Here is an 18460-nt window from a genome sequence, read left to right on the forward strand (position 1 = left end):
TGGTCTATGTGGTTTATGGTATAATAGAAGAGAGTGAACAAATGATAGCAAAAGCAGGGGCTATACAGAAGAATTATGGCTACTTGCTGACTTTGAACAGATGATATACTCTCTCTGGCCTCAGTTTCTTCATCTGCAAAATAAGGAGATCAGCGTAGTGCTTCCCATTTTTCTAAGCATATACCCTGAATGACAGAAGAGAATGAATATTTCCTATAAGATGTTTAAGAGGCAGAGTTCCAAGAAGCCAATGCAAGCAAGAATTTTCTTTGGAATCTTATTTTTCTCGCAGAACCCAGTCAAATGTTGTGCCTTACTCCATAATATTTGGGTGTCAATGTAAAAATGTATTTTTCCTTCCCAAATTTTCAGGCCAATTTCGTGTTGTAAAAAATCTTGCCATACTTAAATCCTATGGACTTATCTACCTCCCTGGCACACCACCAGTTAGTCCTGGAGCTATGAAGCAATGGATTATTCTTGGATTTAGTATTCCCTACGGTCTCATAGATCTGCGGTTTTTGGTGATGGTAGTTTAACAAGCACTTGAGCAGTTTAAAGACACCACCAGCCTATTTTGGGCAGGGGGCACATTAGTATGGAGCTGGAGATCCTGGGGTCTTAGCCATCCCAAGACTTCACCTGTTGTGGTTTCTCAGAGGGCCTGAGAATTTAGGGCTTCCTGCACAAAAAGTGATTCCATGGGCTCCTTGGACTTGTTACTTGCTTTAGAGATGCATAGATACTGTAGCAAAGCAATTCTCTTGCAGCCATGACATCTTGCCTTAGGAAGTCCCAGACCACCTTGTACCTACAGTAGGTGCGGAGCCACTCCAGAACAGGATGCTTTTTGGGTCAAAAGCAGAGCTATCATAGACTCCATTGCAGAGGGTCTCTGGGTATCACAATGAGCCTGGGTTTCAGATGTACTGAGTGAACCTTGCCCTCTGCCCAGAAGAGGGCCTGGAGTTCATGCCAGTTTGTGAAGACTGGCCCAGGGCCCTGCTTTGAGTGCAGACACTTTCACAAGAACGAGAGACGAACGACAGGCTGGAAAGCACCCCCTGGGGCAACACTTAGTCCATTCATCACATTGACTATGGTTGGACCCTTAAAAATGAATAGGTTTATTTTTCATAAATCTCTGTTTCATGTTCAAGAGGCAGAACCTCAACCCAAAAATTTGCTCACTGTTTTTTTTTTGAAATGAGATCTGGATGCACGATAGAGGCTTTGCTAATGTTCTGTTTGACCGATACTCTGTTTTTGAAAAAAGAAAACCTGTGTATCCTGTGAGACTTTCTCTCACATCCCTGTTAACTCTAACTGTTATGCGGCCACCTGTATAATATCCTCGGAACTCCTGACGGGCCTGTCCAACTCTATAAAGCACACAGAAATCAACTTTTGGAGACAGCCAGAAATGGTTCACCCAATAATCGATTCTTTAGGGACAGAGAAAAGTAGTAAATAAAAACCTTGAGTTAAGAGAAGCATATGATTAAGGAGATTAGGTTTCAAACATACAGGTTGTGGACTTTTGTCTAAGTAGGGAGGAATAAATGTAAGGTGATGTATTTTCAAGATGTTGTGGCTTTTACTTAACTCTGTAAGATAAATCACAAAATAGGTGGAATTGAAAAGCCTTCTGGTCCTTGGAATCTATTACACGAGACCATCAAAGCTAGGTTAATATTGGAAATTGAGACAGGTAGGGGCATGGAGATGGTTTGGAGGGTGTTTAATATTTCATTAGTTTTGTTATGGATGAATATTTCCAAATATATTCTGTGGATCCCCGCAAAAAAAACATTGCTAGTGTGTGTTTATTAAAATGTAGATTCTTGGACCTTAACTTTGACTAAGGAAATTTCTGGAAAGCCTGGGAATTGATATTTTAACCCTAAATTTTGAGAACCACTTCATTAGGAAATGAAAGTTGTCTGGCTTCATGGGGAATGATGATACTTGGCTGCTTTCTTCAGAAGGACATTAGTTAGATGTCTTCCCAGTTGGATACTAAAACAAGAATTGACCAAAATATGGGCTTGGTAGGATAACAACAGGATGGAGGCAGACCACATTAAGCTGATTTTTTAATCTGACTCAAGTATGTGGTTTCCAAAGCAACCTTGAAAAGAAATTTTCTCCTATAAATAAACACTTGTGAAAATCGGCGTACAGTAACTACTCGAAAGTCTAAGAAACAGGATTATGCTTTGAGAATCTGTATCCTGGTTACATGTCAAATTAACCAGGTAATTGCTGTATCCTGAGTTCCTAATAGAAAATTGCTCTTTATACCTCAGATGGTTCAGTGCTATGTTTAATTGACCTTCTTTAATTAGGTTGGCTTGGTGATTCTTTCATTAAAAATCCCAATATTGTGATTACTTCTTTTTACTCTTTTACAGGGAAACTTAACCTGAATCTGGCTGCAGATAGAGTTTGTTTAGAGTCAGCAAATAAAGGAATGAGAGAACCTAGTTTAGAATGAGTGTTAGTTTGTCAAACACGGTAAAGCGAAAGATCATTTTGGAAATGGAAAAGAAAATAATGTTACATAAATAGTATTAGAGGCCCTCATGTATTCCTGGCCCTGGCATTAATTTCTCTGTGACAAGTCACATATCATCTCTGTGTGTCAATTTCTTACATATGTCATGAAAATGACCAGATTTATGACAAGGTTGACCTATCAGTATTCAATGGCCAAGATCCCTTAGGAGACTGCAGGAGACCAGTCAACTGAGCAGCTAACTACAGAGAGACATTATTTTTGGTAGGCATGGTGATTTAGAAATAGCATACTGATGGCTGATCAAGAACTGGTTTAAGGTGATGTTGATAATGGAGGGGACTATGCATGTGTGCAAGTAGCAGGTATATGGCATATTTTCTTACCTTCCTCTCAATTTTATTGTAAACCTAAAAATTCTCTAAAAAATAAAGTCTAAAAAAAGAAAAGCATTGATTTAAGGATGTGAAAGCAATGCTGAGATGAAACACTAAGAACTGAAATAGGATCAGAGTTTAGAGACCCAGGACTTTGGGGGTAAGCTTTTCCTGCCACAGTCACTAGGCTGCCTATACTTAAGCACTGTGACCTGCATTCTCAGTGTAGCCTGATCCTTAAGCCAATCAAAATCTAACTTGAGATGCTGTTAAGAGTCAATTCTCTATAACCTTATGTCATTGAGCTGTAGCTTCCCCTACTAACCTTCATCTTTGGGGACGAATCCACCCATTTCAACCATGCTTCTGCACTATTCTGAATGCTAAATAACTTTGCTTGCTGTTAGCTGTTACTAGCAATCCCCCTCCTAGGACCTGTGTATGCATCATGGACTCCAGACCCCAGACCAGGGCCCTACTTCTGTCCAAATGGACCTCTGGCAGTCTCTGCAAATTGCAAAGGGACTGTGTTTGGTTCTTCTGCTGGGTCCCTGCCTATGTGGTCAGATGAAGCCCACCTGGTCAGATGTTGTCAAGTCAGGCCTCAGATCTTGGACAGAGTGATTGGTCATTGCGTCCCCTCTTCAGTGGCCGTTTCTAGTTCTCCTGGCCACGGCCTTGCCATACTCACATACTCATGGCCAATTTCCTATGATTCTCCATCTGGTCTCATGAGTGAGCTTGTATTAACCATATCACTCAGACCCTAGGACTGGGGAAGAGGCAAGATTTTTTCAGGGTCACAAGTCATGAATTGTTTTGTCCTCACACAGGTGGCATGTCACATTTTAAGGCCCCTTTAAAGGCCATGCACTGGGCCCCAGAGTCTGAATTTATTTCAGTGAAAGAGTAAGAGAATTAAAGGAATTTTTCATAGACTTTAGGGCAAAAATATGAAACATTTCTAAAAACAAATTTAACATTTTTGAGTACCTACCACGTGTAAAGCACTGACATATAAACATTATATATGTATTTAATCTCTATCTAGAGGAAATACAATACCTGCTCTAATGAGATTCATATTCTAGCTGGGGCCACAGACACATTTATTTTGATAATGGATAATGTTTATGGATTGTTGTGAGCATCTTGGGAAAAAAGTCTCCTCGTTTATGAAAATATTTTGTACTGCATTTCACTGAAAAGCTGATTAGCTCAACAAAGTTTATATTTACTAAAGCAAGCTATTCTACCTGAAACTCCTCTACCTTAAGTTGCTAGTAATGATCACCCTGCAAGATCCTTGAAATAGTAACAATGTTGGGGAGGTACATGGCTAATTTTTAATTCATTTATTCAACCCTCATTTTGTGGACATCCTTAGTATTTTTCTCCCATGGCAAGTGTCATGGAAAAGCAGAGATGATAAAATGCTCAAAGAATTTATAATCCAATTGAGAAGATCAGGCATAAAAATAACCTTAGTACAAGAAAGAATGAAATGCGCACCATAATAAATTATGAGTTAATAATAAATACGAGTTAATTGCAATGAGATTTCAAAAGTGGAGATAATTATGGGGTATTATTGAAGAACTTCTGACTCATTGAAACTATTTTCCCTCAATATTTAGGATAATGACAGTTTCAGGTCTTAGCAGTTTCCCCTTGGAAATATTGAAGATTGCCTAGAATCTCGAAACATGCCCTAAGTTGGATGATGCAGAGCCACTGTGGGAAGAGCTACTTCATACTATGCATTTACTCCTTCCAGTGCAAACCACTGAGAGTTTTATCCTGGGGTGTATGAGAGCCCACAAGTAAAAGAATCAGGTTCTTCACCAAATAGAACACTAATTTTCCTCTTTCTCTCTCATAGGAAAGTTTAAATTCTTGAATGGATTCTGCCCTTATGAGCATGTCCACGTGGCTATAATCAATATGAGCGGGAAAAGTTAGGACATAGTTTAGATTTCCAGATCCAAAGTGCCTCAAACTATTTATTGACACATTTATAGATTCTTCCTAGAGTCTGCTGAGAAGTGTCTAAAACAGTTGCTGCCAAGCTCTCAGTGAATGTTTAATAGCTCCTCCCAGGAACTGATCCTAAGCTCAGGTTCAATATGCAAAGAGAAAGACCAGACTGTCCCTTCTTTAGAGCTACAGAAAATGCATTGTTATATCCTTCCCTGCTGGGAGAAGGAACTTAGGTGGAGGATAGTTCTGACAAACCAGTTCTGCAAGAGTTATCAGAGTGCCATTTACTAAAGAATTACCAGAGGACAGAAAATGTCTTTGACTTCGACTGAGTGAGGAAATGGTAAGAGATAAGCTATAAGGATCCAACTTTAATTCATGCCTTCATTCTGGCCTTGCTCTCTGATTTAGAACAAACTCTCTCATCTTGGTAAAGGAGCATGGGTCCAGCCAACCAGGATAGCTCCATTTACTGGAACGCCTTGCTCGAGTTAGTTTATAGCATGGCTTGCTAGCTAGAGGTCTTTGTGAGGCAATCAGCTCTGAACCTCAGTTGGAGGCTGGTATTTTTTTGCTGAAAAAGATTTGCCCTGAGCTAACATCTGCTGTCAATCTTCCTCTTTTTGTATGTGAGCCACTGCCACTGCATGGCCATTGACTGATGAGTGGTGTAGGTCTGTGCCCAGGAACTTAACCCAGCACCCGGGCCCCCAAAGAAAAGTGTGCTGAACTTAACCACTAGGCCACTGGGGCTGGCCCTGGAGGCTGATTTTTTTTGATGCCTCTTCCAGGATCCTGTTCGGCAAAATAAAATGTAGAACAAAAACAGGACACTTATCTAGCTATAATCTTTATCTTCATAGGTGGTAAAACAACAGAATTATTAGCAACCATGTAAGATTTCAGTGGCAGGAGGAAGGATAGCCCAAACATACCAGAGGATTATATTAAATGGATTTTAAAGCCACAAGGAAGTTTATTTTGTTTTTAAGTTAAATTTATCAAAGTATAGCCTAATATTTTTATCCTACTATTTTGGAAGTTTATACTAAAATGAGAAAGAACAAATTTATAGAGTATATCTGAAGTGTATGGCAACTATGCCAGATGAATTCATTTCCAAAGAAATTATGAACATATATATATGGAAGGAAAATGCAAAAGGCATCATTTCTCCACAAGCACAGCCCAGAAATTGATCAATTTAAGTCTAAATTACCAGCGAAAAGTGTTTGCTAATTTCTGCTAGCTTCCAGCAAAGTGAGTGAAATCCTTGGGAGTATTTTATGTTGTATAAGTTCACCTATTTTTTTTTTTTTAAAGAAATAACTCTTCAGGCAAAGAGTGACTTTTGTATGTGCACAGTGTGGGCAGGACCTTTGGTCTCCTGCTGGTCTTTTCCGAATGAATCAGTCACCACCAGCAAATTCACCTTAAAGTCTGAAGGACAACCACGAACACTCTCCTCATGGGGCTCTGGTGCTCTGGTCTAGTCCAAACCCTGGGATAAAATGCATACACGTCATGGAAGGACAGAGACACAGCAGAAGCTGCACTGGGGCCACTGTGCTGCAGGGCAGCTGAGTAAGATGTGAGGAAGTGGGGATCACAGTAGTCCTGCTTTGGGTTAAGAAAAAATGTGTGTGTGCGTGGGAGGGTACTCCAGCCTCAAGGCCTTGGCATCTGCTATTTCTACTCAGTGTTTCTCAACAAGGATGCTACTGGCATTTTTTGTTGGACCAATCTGATCTTCATTGTCCGTGGGTGTCCTATGCATTGCAGGACATCGGGCTTCCTTGGTTTCATCAACTAATTACAGGCAGTAGTGCCGCCTCCTCTAGTCACCCCCCATTGTGACAACCAAACGCATTCCCACACGATTGCAAATGGCGGTGGGGGCGGCAGGGGGAGGAATACCACTCGAAATTGAGAACCATGTGGCTTGTGGTGCTCTTAGTTCAGCTTTTCACGTGATTCTGCCTCATCTCCTTCAGGTCTTGGCTCAAATACACCCTCCCTATGAAACTGCCCATGACCAATGTGTCTCAAATGGGAAACTCCCACCTGCCTCTCTGCACTCTGCTTCCCTTTCCCCCTGACTTTATTTTTCTCCATAGCCCTTATCACCACCTGGCGTGTAATTTTTCCTTGTTTATTTTGTGTCCCCACTTTCCACCCACCATAATACGTGCTTAATAAATATTTGTCAAATAAAAAAGCCAAATGGAGCAGGAAGAATTGTTCTTCCTTTGCCTCCTGAATTTCAGCCTAACTCAGAATGGGATAACAGAAGGAGACATATACTCTTCCTAAATATCCCACAGGCTTATCGCTCTATGCATCACCACACGTTGAGCATCTTGAACAAGTCCACGCCCTGAGACAGCCCACTGTGAAGGCCTCCTTCCCTTCTCCTCTGCTTCATCACGGGAGCCTCGGCCAACCAGCATAGTACCAGGATGAGAATAAAATGCCTGGTAAGTGTAGGAAACAGATGGCACACCCAAATGCAAGGATGGATTCATCAAGGTATCGTTACCCTCAGGGTAGGGAGTGGTTACTAGGACTCTTAAGTGAGAGTCATATGGAGAAGGCTGGGGTAAGGGAGCTTTGAACTTTGGTTGAGGACAAGCCAGCCAGAGGCAACACTTTAAGGAGAGAGCTGGCAGGATAAATGTCCTAACCTTACTATCTTCTCTCCCTCCACGTCCTGGTTGGGCTCCCCATTGACGGTGGCAAAGGCAAAGCTGGAGGGCTAAGGCACTCCCCAATGCAGCGCACGCAGAGGGCAGAGTGGAGAGGGTGGAGAAATAAGCCCCTTCTCTAGTGAGAGAAGCTAGGGAAGGAAAACAGGGAAATGGGCAGAGAAGCTTCTACCAAACCTCCAACCACCCTCACGAACTCTGTAAAGGGCTAGACTATCCAAATGGAACGCCAAACCAAAGACTATGTAATACATTCATGCAGACTGATATGTGCCTAGCAGTTCCCAGTAAAGTCATTTTCAGAATCGACTGCACCATGCCCTCTCTTTCAAGACAGCGGTATGGTGCTGGGGTTCTGTAAGTATGGATATAAGAACTGTGAGATAGTCCTATATCTGTATCCATTGGTTATTAGAACATGAGGGTTACCTTTAGATGAAGTGAATGAGATTCTTCAGGAAATAATTTTATTCTCCATTAAGAATGGGCTGAAAGAGAATCTGCTTTTGATTTAGTAAAAACCAAGTCAATGTTACATATTCCAAAATCACTTACAGGAAAAGAAACAATGTGGCCCCATTAAATGGCAAGCATCATGTTCCACTCTATGGAGTGGCCACCTACATGGTATTCACAGAGTTTGTAGAAGCCCCATGTAGCTCACATTAATATTATGTATATACACATTAATACTATGTGTATACACACACAGATACATACATATATCAGGAGAACATTTACATATGCTATGGCTTTGAGTGGGCAAGAAATTACAACTGTGTGTATATGTTGTTGGGAGAGAGATTGGGAGATTGGGAAAAAGACTAAAGTGGGCTGCTTTGCTGATTGTCAGAGAAATTGGAGTAGAACATATATGTCCACCAATAAACTAGCTAAAATTAGGTTATCAAATAGTTTAAAACACCAGGATCTCTTGGGTCCTCAGCAGTGGCACATGGCAGCCTGTCCCCTAGTTGGGCTTTGGCTTGGGGCATTCCAACTCATCTGCCAAGCAGCTCCCCTATGCCTGGTGGACCAGCTGGGTCTGGCAGATGACTGGTGATTTTCTAGAGCAGAGTAGACAGCTCACACTAACAACGAGTTCCTGAGACAAAGCAGGAAACCTCTTCAACAACCAGTGCTCGATTCTCGTAATCATATATGATTGGGTGTTGTGTCATGTCTTTGATATTAACAAACAAGTAAAAAAGGAATTTATTGGTGAGATTTCTTGAAGAATTTTGAGGACAATATGAGGTCGACTGGGAATAGTTCTGAAAAGTAAAGAGAACAGATGGAGATTTTTCTCAGAGAGATCCAGGGTGGGTCTTTTCCTTTTCCCATTGCTCCATTGCTGGATCCCAAAGAGTGGCAAGAGCACAGTTGGGACTCAGCAAAGATTTCCTGGCCTCATATGTGGCTAAGAAGCAGCAGATCATCTGCTGTCAAGGGACCTCTGCAGGCCCAGACAAGGGGGACACCAGCAGTCACTGTGATCGCTGGAGGCCAGCATCCATGCCCATGCCTTCCGGGAATCCCATAAATACCTCATTTTCTCATCTGAATTGACCAAGATTCAGGTGAAGGGAATGGGCACCGGAGCAGTGATGTCTTAAGATTGACTATCCCACCTCCGACAAGGACGGAGACTTACAATTATTTCATTTGTTTTAAAGAAGAGAAATGAAAAATTCTTGCATGCTTTTTCTTACGGACTTGAGGTTCATGCTGGCTAAACACAGATCTTTTGAAAACAACTCCTGCATTTGTAAACAAAACCAAGTAAACTGTATTATTATTTCTCATTAGATTTTCACTTTCCTCATCTCTTTAACTTAAGGATCTGATGATAGTTAATACACAGACACCTAGAAGAGGCCATACTAGGTTATTGGTCACTCACTCACCAGTATGGATGGAGAATAATTTGGTAGAGAACCCAAATGGACAGTGGGAAATGGAGTAGGGAGGTGTCAGATAGATATTAATAGCATAAAGATACTTAAAGGACTCCTTAGAATAGAGATTCTGGGGGATAGGCAAACACAAGAGAGGAGGAGGGACGATTATATAATATTTATTTTAGGCTGCTTCCTAATTTTCTTTTGACCACCTTGAGTGGGCATTAGAAATAAGTACACTCTGAATGAGCCTTGCCAGGAAATCTCCCAGTCTGCTCCGTTCCTCTGCACCAGCTGGGTTTACTGCCTCATATTCCGGCACTGTCTTTTTCATGAGTGAAATCTACATCTCACAGCCTCCATCTCCTCCAGGCATAAAGGACGTGCCCCATGTGGCTCTAGGTCAGGCTGTGGCTCCCTCTGACTCCTTGAGTTGCCATCCCTAGATGCTGTACTTCTTACTTCACTCTGCCTCCTTGATCTTGCCTTCCGGATCCTTCCACATCCCGGTCAAGCTGATAAGTCCTAGGTGTACCTATATACTTCCTCTTCCTCCTGTCACTCTCAGCCATTGATCCTTGACATTTAAAAAGTTTGTGGATCATTCTGGTGAGAAGGTTGACCTTTGGAGGTATGTCCCAGATGAAGTAATACAAAAATAAAAGTAGGGACAGGAGAAAATGCTAACTGAGACCTAGATAAAACAGTATCTCAAAGAGATTCCTGGTTAAGAAAAATTGAAATACGTACATTGATTCCAAAATATTTTTTCTCCTACTTAATCCTATTGAAGACCTTAAACTGGGATCTATTGGGTTTTTGTTTTCCTTTTCATTTTCTCTGTGTCATCTTTCCTTGATTTTCCTCTACTTCCTTCCCAATATGAGCTCTGAATTTCACTTCAGCTTTATTTAAACATTTTAAGGCAAATTGAGTGGATTTGGCTGTAAGTAATCTAGGTTACCTCCTCTCTTGGAATCTATGCTTCCGGAAGTATGCCTGTGTTGCTAGCATCCTGAAGCAAGCATATATAGGAGCCCATTTCATTAATTGCATAGATTAAGAGGAGTTTAATTTATTCTGTCAGAGGCCAAGGCCAGTCATTAATTTACCAAGAGAATTAAATATACTCCTGGGGGAACAGTCCAAACATTATTTTTAGTGCTGGCAGCAAGAATTGATAAAATGTCTATCATCCATGATAGCAACATCCTTTGTGATTTATGTATTTTATGGGGTGAAAATAAAAATGGCAAATAGTAACACATATTCTGAAATAGTCCATGAGAGAATGTAGTAACATTAAGAACTCCTCTTGAAAGGTGCAGGAAATGTCATCAGTCAATCATAACCCTCTAGAGATGGTTCAAAGGGCTTCACAATCCAATCTCTTCTAAATAAGTTTGCTTGTTTGAAAATGGTCTTTGATGATGGCTTGTTAAGACAGCGCAAATAGGTCGGATAGTTGTCCTTTCATATTTCTATTTTGGACGGGCCAGGAAGACCTTTCACCAGCCAGCACTGTACCTATGAGAATCTACACACATTAGTCAATGAATATATCTAATAAAGATGTATTAATGGCCTAATGAATGCCAGGCAGTGTTGTCTCTGGGGATACAACAGTGACAAGGCAGACCTAATCACTATCCCTGGAGTCTCTGGTCCAGGGAAATAGATCATAAACAGACTAAGGTGCAAGGTATTTCAGAGAGTGGTAAGTGATACAAAGAAAGTAACAGAATAGAAAGTAATTGGGAGTGGTCCCATCATACGGGGTGGTCAGGGAAGACATTTTTGAGAAGGTAAGACTTGATTTGTGAGAGCGAACCAGCCTTGAAAGAATTTTGGAGAAAGATTCCAGGGGAGTGAATAGCATGTATAAGGGCCTTAATTTAGGAACAACTTTGGAATATCTGAAGGAAAGGAAGCAGGCCAACATGAATAGATCAGAGTGAAAAGCGGGGAGAGTAGGACGAGACCAGAGCAGAGAAGTAGACTGGACCCAGATCATGACAAAGATTTTATTCCAATGTACTAGAAGGCCACTGGAGCCTTGATCAATGGAGTGGTATGATGGGATTTGCTTTTTTAAAATATTCTTCTGGCTGCTATGTGGAGAATAGACTTTAATGGGGCAAGAGAGAAAGCCAGGAGCCCAATTAGGAAGCGATTGCAGAGTTCAGGCAAGAGATGATGATTTGGACTGAGATTTTCATAAAGATAGAGAGAAGTGGATGGGTTTGAGATATAGTTTGGTAGTTGAACTGGCAGACTGGAGTGATGGATTGAATGTGGAGAGAGTGAAGAAAAGAAAGAGAGGGATAAATGAACTCTTTGGCTTTTGGCTTGGACAACCTAGGAGAGTATGCTTCTGGTTACTTCCATGGCCAGTTAAACAAAGACTATACCAGTGAGACCAGATGTATCTTCCTTAGTAGTCGAACAATATGAAAGTGGAATATTTTGACCCAAACAGTACTATAGGTTTTTGGTTTGTTTGTTTAATCACTAACTTTGTAGCCATTATTCAATTGTAACTATTTACTCTAAAGTGTTTTCTCCATGTAGTGATAAACTATTTCAACTTATAGCAGTACCTGTGTTCAAAATGACGATTAACTCAGAGGCTGTAGGCGTTAGGGATTAGGCATGATTCTTCCAAGGAAAAATTCCTGAGTGAGTAGAATAGAATGCTTGACTTTTTGTCAAGGTGTGTTTGGATTTCTCTAGAATCCTTTCCTCTTTTTAAAGGTCAAGAGAAAGCCATTCGGATGACATGGAACTTATGTCAGATGCTGATCCTTATCCAAGGTTAACATATCTTGAGCTCCATTCTGCAAAGGGATATCTCCTTGAGATTCCACTTAAAAGAAAAATTTTATGGCATCATGAGGTAAATTAATGCCTTGCAAATGTAATTTGCCTCTGTGATATACAGAGTATTTTAGTTTTTATACACTTAGCAAAGCATTTATCCTATTATCACATAATCACTTTCAGCCTAAATAAAGAATCTAGAGCTCAATGCACAATGAATCCTGTATTTTAGCAGCTTTATTGCTATATCAGTTATTAATTTAAATTTGTGTCATTTTTAGTTAACAAGAAAGATTGCTTAAAGATTTGTTTGCATTAGATTATATTGAATATCCTGTGCGTTGGAGTATTTAACATTGCAAGAATAAGCTATGATATTATTATTGTAATCTAGACATTCTTATAGTGTGTTCAATTCTCTGGCATCCAAAAGTGCTTTAAAAACCATAAATACGAGGGACTCATTTAACTTTCAAGTGGCAAAGCAGTCTAGGAGATAGGTGTCTGAGTCACATAAGTAGTGAAGCTCCCAGTAGTTAATGATCCAATAGCTTACCCTTTGCTTTAGCACATGACACCTCCAAAGGATGGGGAAGATTAATTAGATTACACTTTAGCGAGATCTTAGAGCTCCATGATAAAGACCCAAAGAGATACCTACTAGGTCTAATCCTTCTTGTTTTTGTAAACTATTTCCTGAAATGGATTGAAGAGTCCCTTTGCCCTTAACTTCATTTTTCCCTGAGCCCGTGTCTTCATGGTAATAGTAACAGCCACCAGTCCCAATCACCTATGACATGCCAGATGTTCTATGGACATTTCCTTATGGAATCTTCACGTACCTATGAATCCTCATAAGTAAAATATTTAAATCCATTTTATAGATGAGATCTGTGAGGCTCCCAGGGTTTCAGTAATTTGCCCAGTTCATAATTTCAAAATAATTTCCTGTGTGTCGAGGGGGTGTGGGGAAGCGTGCAATACTCAGAGAACCATAATTTTCACACTGACTATGTGGCAAGATATCTTGAGAGATTATTTTCCTCTTGATAGTTTACGTGATTTCTTTCCCACTCTATCCCCAACCAGAAAAGATACTTCCAGGCCAAAAATGGAGAGCTAGATTTGTGCCAGTCACAATGCATTGAAGTCTATGCATAGGAGCAGTCCTCAATGAGATAAGTACAGATATTGAGAGGAAGCATTAGAAACGTATATAACTATTTTGATAGTAATTTTATGTCTGTTGGCTCTGACATAATAAAGTAACGGGGCTTATCCTTTTTTTAATTTCACTTTTCTGTATTTCACTTTTGGTCCATGACAAAGCAATGGCATGGCAGTATTGATGCTTTATGACAGATAGTTTCAGAGGGTCTGGACAAGATGAGGGGGGCACAAGGAGTGCAGGAACATTTAGTAAGCCCTAGCTAATGGGGCCCTGTCTCCCCCATTTTTAGGGACAGAATATAATGGAAGAAAACACACCCAGGAAAGAGGTGGCTACACAGTGGGTTGAGGTGCTTGGAACCCTAGATCAACTGGCAGATATTTCTATGTCCCAGCAAGTCATGGAAGCCACAGAATGTAAGCCCCCAGCAAGGCAGAGACATAGCTGAATGAGACACTAGCCATGCAAAGGTTAGTTGGAAAAGAATGAAGGTCATTTCAGCAGCCACCTTTATGGAACTTCAGAACATGAATGACATCTCAGAGACCACCTGGACAGGACACTTGAAGCCCAGATTGTGGCTGCCCTTCCCCCATGCTTCTTTTTCTGTCACTTCTTAAGCACTCAGAATTTAGGTACAATCCTAGGGAAACAATTGTGGCTCAAAAGCCTGCATTTAATATTTTGCTACTCTGGCTCAAGTGGGCTCAAAATAGAAATCAAGTTGAAATGTAGTTTCTTAGTTTGTGAACCAATGATACATGCTCAAAACAAACGTGTACTCAAAACCAGCCATCACATGATCTATGCTATTAGCAAGAGCAGGCTAAATTTCTTTATTTGCCCCAAGGGAAGATGTCATGCTAAGAGCCAAGGGCATCAGCTGTCCCAGGAAGGGAATGAGCTCCCAGGCTCCTAGTATTTTCATAGTGATTCAGACTCCAGAAGGTCTGATGGTATCACTGGTTCCATTTTCTTTATCCACTCTTATTCTTAATCAGTTACAGGATTCTGCCAGCGTTTTCTTTGCCATGTTTCTCGTATTTGTTCTTGCTTTTATATTTCTACTGCAATCAAACTAATTTATCTTATCTTTTCCTCAAACTTTAATTAGTAAAATACCTGATCCCCCAGACTCTAGTCTGTCCTATCTCCTATCCAACATTTTTTATAAGCTAAAACTAAAACATTCTTTAGATCATGGCAGGAGTTTGCTCAAAAAACATTGGTTCTCATTGTTAAAAGAATAAAATCTAAACTCCTGGATCTGACCACAATTAGCCTTTCTAGTCTTATCTCCTACTTCCCCCTCTTCCCCAAGCAGTTGCCCATCCCCCCTATCAGCCAAGACTGCCTCCTGTCTTCTGGACACGTTAAGCTTCATCTTGCCCTATTTCCTGTTTCTCGCTAAGCTTTCTGCTTGGAACACCTCCTTCCTAGCCAAATCCTCCCCATTCTTAAATTCCTAAAGTTCTTCCTCCTCCAGGAGGACTTCTCTCACCATCCTGCCTCACCTGATGCTTCCTCTTTATTCTCCACCATTCTTGGTATTAATTCCTGCCTGATACTTAGAGTGACTAAGTCAGCCCTGTTTGCCTGGGGCTCTTCTGGACCTTTGTCCTGGGAAACTCTGCAGTCTTGGGTACTATCATTATCTTTTGGGGGTCTCTTGTCCTCTGTTCTCAACTAAATTGGAATCTTGGTAAAGGTAGGAAGTGCACCACATTCTTGTTTTCTAGTGCTACTTAAAGTTCTCGTCCATGTGAAATGTCTTACTGTCCAGGTAGTCTGCATATCGAGGACTATGTTCTACATTTACCCTACACACATTCACCCAAAACACCACTTATAATGAAATTCTCAATAAGAGCCAAGAAATTAATGAACTCTTTAATGGGTATTCCATTTGTCTGCTCCTAAAGTCTTCCACCCCGTATTTTAGACTGTGAAAGAAAGAGTTATGGGGCTTAGCGAGTTAGATAGAAATGGTCAATCCTGGCAGGACTCCTGGAAAGAAATTTGCAATCAATCCTCTGAAACCAGTTTTAGTTGGGGGAGTCCAGAGTATTGCAGAAGTTCTAAAGTAAGCTTGGACTGCCTCTTGAGGTAGAATATTTCCCTGGCTCCTCTGGTTCAGAAAACCCCCTCTTTTTTGCCTGTTCTGTTTCTCTTAAGAGCCCAGAGGCAGTCAAATGGTGGTGGAAGACAGTGAAGGGAGGAGTAGAGGCGAGGACTTATGAGTATATCCTGAGAAGCTTGTGCAAGCAGCCTGAGCAGTGATGCACCAGCAGGATGTCTTCTCAGAATTGAGGGGAAAGTCTACAAAAGCTTCACAGGATACTCTGATGCGTGCCCCATATGGCTCCCCCATCCCCACAGAGAACCTCTGTAGCCAACTTATACTATCTGTAATATGCAAGATTTCAGGTAAAGAAGATTCCATCCACTTTGAATATATGTCTTAGACAGTTTACAGCCAATAATCCCATTGTAATAAATATCTCCCCTGCGCTGTAGAGAACGCATCTTGTCTTTAGTGGCTGGCCTATCTTTCATTCCTTGTGATGCCTGCTGTTTCTAAGGGCACCAAGAGCTTGTAATTTACCAAAAACCAAGTTGTCTATCCCTTTGGGGTCAGAATAGAAACTAAAGTATATCAGTCTGGATTCATGAAGTGCTTTAGAAGAAAGTTCCTTGACAATAGGATGTTGGGGGAAATTTAGAAAAGATTAGAGGTGAATGAGGCAAAGTGGGTGTATTAGTCAGGGTTCTCCACTGAAACAGAACCAATAGGGTATATATATATATAAAGAGATTTATTTTAAGGAATTGGCTCATGTGATTGTGGGGCCTCCAAGTCCAAAGTCTGAAGGGCAGTCTGGAAATTCAGCAAGAGTTGAAGTTGCAGTCTTGAGTCCAAAGTTTGGAAACTCAGGTAGATTTATATTTTGCAATCTGGAGGCAGAATTCTTGCAAGAGATCTTAGTCTTTTAGTCCCTTCTACTGATTAGATAAGGCCTGTCATTATGGTGAGTAGTTTGCTTTACTCAAAATCCGCTGATTTAAATATTAATTACACCTAAAAAATACCTTCACAGCAACATCCAGACTGTTTGACCAAACGATTGGGCACTGTAGCCTAGCAATCTGACACATAAAATTAACCATCATAGTGAGACATGATGCTACTCATGTCAAAGATCAAATTTTTATTAATCATAAGCAAGAAAGCAATTCAAGCTAAAAGTAATATTTTAAAACCTGGAGTAGTCCAGGGATGACAAAAATCTTTAAACATTCCCTAAGTGCATTTCCTTAAAGTTGAGTCATGTTTGAACATAAAGTATGATTTTAATTTTTTACCTTTCCTCCTTCAAAAAAAATTAGATGTGAATGTAAAGTTCCTACTCTGCCGGTTTAATGCAATAGGCCAAGAGAAGGCCTGATCTGCAACATTCGTAAAGCTAAGGGAAAAACACTGCCGGGGAAGGTCTCAAAGCCACAGACTAAGGTAAACACTAAGTTGTAATCTAATTAGCAAATGATAATAGAAGCCAATGGAAAACAGGCCACAGGGCCAAGAACTACAATCCCCTGGGGAAATAAATGATTGATCGCTTGGAGACAGGAAGCAGATAGGGGAAAGCGTGTTCTTGTCTTTGACCTGAAACATAGATCACGGCTTCCAACCCAAGTCAAAGCATTTGTAAAAAACCAAATGCTTTACATTCCGGCAGCCTGTTCTTTACAGGGAAGGTTAGTGAAGTCCTCCCGTAGAACACTAGCGACTCTTCCTATTAAATTCCTAATTCTCCTAAGGAACGTTGCTGGATGCAGAATTGCATGAGTGAAAGGGTATTTTTCTCAATCTGAAAATAAAAGGAGTAGTTTCTTAGGCAAAACTCGCAAGTTAAAGAGTAGCTGTGGCTACCGGTCTTCCTGGTCATTGTTAAATAGGCTGCTCCTTAGGGGAAGTCACCATCGCAATGTTAGTGCTGTCCTTGAGCTTCCCCAGGTCTGCTTCCGGAAGGGGCGATCTGCTCCAAGACAGGACTTCAGCTCAAGGACTCAGCTCTGTTTCACGAGGAGAGGAAAGATAGGGAATTACGTCGGACTGTGAACAATGTGGGCAACATTTTAACACAGTTTAAAAGAATTTCACTGTAAGATTGTGGAACTGTGACATTGGACAACGCTCTGGGTATATAATTCTCAGGCCACAGCTTGGATAAGGCAATTAATGTGAACCAACAAGTCATCCAGAAGTGTCTACGAGTAAATGAGCTGGGAGAATTGAGGCAGCCCGAAACAGAGCCTGAAGGACAAAGTAGAATTGAGGGCACAGAAAATGTTTAGAAAACAGAGGGATAACTTGTTTTGTGTTACAGATGAAAGTGAACCAAATAGTAGGGGAGGAAACAAGGATGCTTCTCATTTGTTTGGACCACATAGATGTTTGCATTAGAACAATGGGAGAGAGAGTCTAAACTCCCTTAGCAAGTAGCAGAGAAAGTAGGCAAGAAGGACCTTGAAGACTATTTCTACAGCAAAATTGGAAGGGCTGGCCTGTTCCCAATGGTCAGAAAAGCAGAATTAAAATTTATACATGACTTAATCAAGAACAAAATAAATTCTCAAAGTAGTCATTTCTAGAAAATTACTCCTCTCCTTTAAAATTTCCCTTCAATTACTTTCCATTACCTGTAGTTAACAATGCTCATAAATCAATATTGACTACATGTAGTCACAATAATCTGGAAGGAGATAATATCTAAAATCAGATTTGAATATGGGCAAGAGTCCTATGTATCCGGAGCCGTAAAAATACTCTCACTCTCTGATCCACTGTTTCTACATCAGTGATTCTGTCCTAGGAAAAAAAAATCAGTTAAAAACATACACATACTTATGTTCCTTAACGTTCTTCTTTCAAATATATGCAATTCATATCCTTGGAAATAGCCTAAATGTCCCCCATTATGAAAATG

This window comes from Ceratotherium simum, chromosome 37 (genome assembly GCF_057802395.1).
Source record: "Ceratotherium simum simum isolate JZ-2026a chromosome 37, ASM5780239v1, whole genome shotgun sequence".
Taxonomy (NCBI): Eukaryota; Metazoa; Chordata; class Mammalia; order Perissodactyla; family Rhinocerotidae; genus Ceratotherium; species Ceratotherium simum.